Here is a 978-nt window from a genome sequence, read left to right as displayed (position 1 = left end):
GGAATTAATTCCTGCAGCAATTCAATTAAGGAAATCATTTAAAATTGAATTGTGGGTAGATTAAATTGAAGATATCTTCTCTAATTATATACTAGTAGTTACTCTCTCTCTCTCTCTCTCTCTCTCTCTCTCTCTCTCTCTGTCATAGATATTGCGCGCATCAACTGAATAAATGATCTCATTCATTCAATTGAAGAGAGCAGTAATTCAATTCTTGCGCGCAATTCATGATTGATTGTATATTGTTTAGCGTCCAGATTTTTTCACTCATATGGAGTATATTGCCGGGGAAGGGCTGCAAAATTTATGCCTATGCTCGGCGCTTACCGGCTTTTAGTCCGAAATATCGACGTTTTTTTTAATGATTTTGATATTTACTGGCACAGTAAATCATTAAAAAAAGCCAGGAAAACGTCAGATTATATTTCGCACTAACCGGCTTTGAGCAGGGAGGGATCTTTATCGTGCCACATCTACTGTGACTCGGGGCCTTGGTTTTTGCGGTCCCACCCGAAGGACCGCCCCCATTTAATTGCCTTTTACGATAAACAATGGGTACAGTACTGACGACCTATTCTAACCCGGATCCCCACGAGAACGCGCATTACTTCGATTATTGCTTTCATCAATTTATTTGAAGAGAGCAGCAGTTCACTTTTAGCCCTTATTAATTCAGCAGAATAGGTATTGCTATCAACAATTCAATTAATGCACGCAATAATTCAGAATTGAAGATAGCATTAATTATTTCAGGAGTCTTTAATTGTTGCGCGCATCTAACAAATTGATGACAACTTATAGATAATCAAAGATACCTCAAGTTATTTCAGTTTATGTTCATTTGTCGCTCCATAAATCTCCACCTGAATATTTTTCTTCAGTTTGATCACTCTGTAGCCTATTTCTCTTCTACGGGCTCCTTCCAATGGCTCCCGGTCTTCCTCTCTCGATCCTCACGAATCAATCCATTCCGAGTTT

This window comes from Ostrea edulis, chromosome 2 (genome assembly GCF_947568905.1).
Source record: "Ostrea edulis chromosome 2, xbOstEdul1.1, whole genome shotgun sequence".
In the NCBI taxonomy this organism is placed as follows: Eukaryota; Metazoa; Mollusca; class Bivalvia; order Ostreida; family Ostreidae; genus Ostrea; species Ostrea edulis.
The sequence above is the reverse complement of the archived record's forward strand: the minus strand, read 5'-3'. Positions refer to the sequence as shown.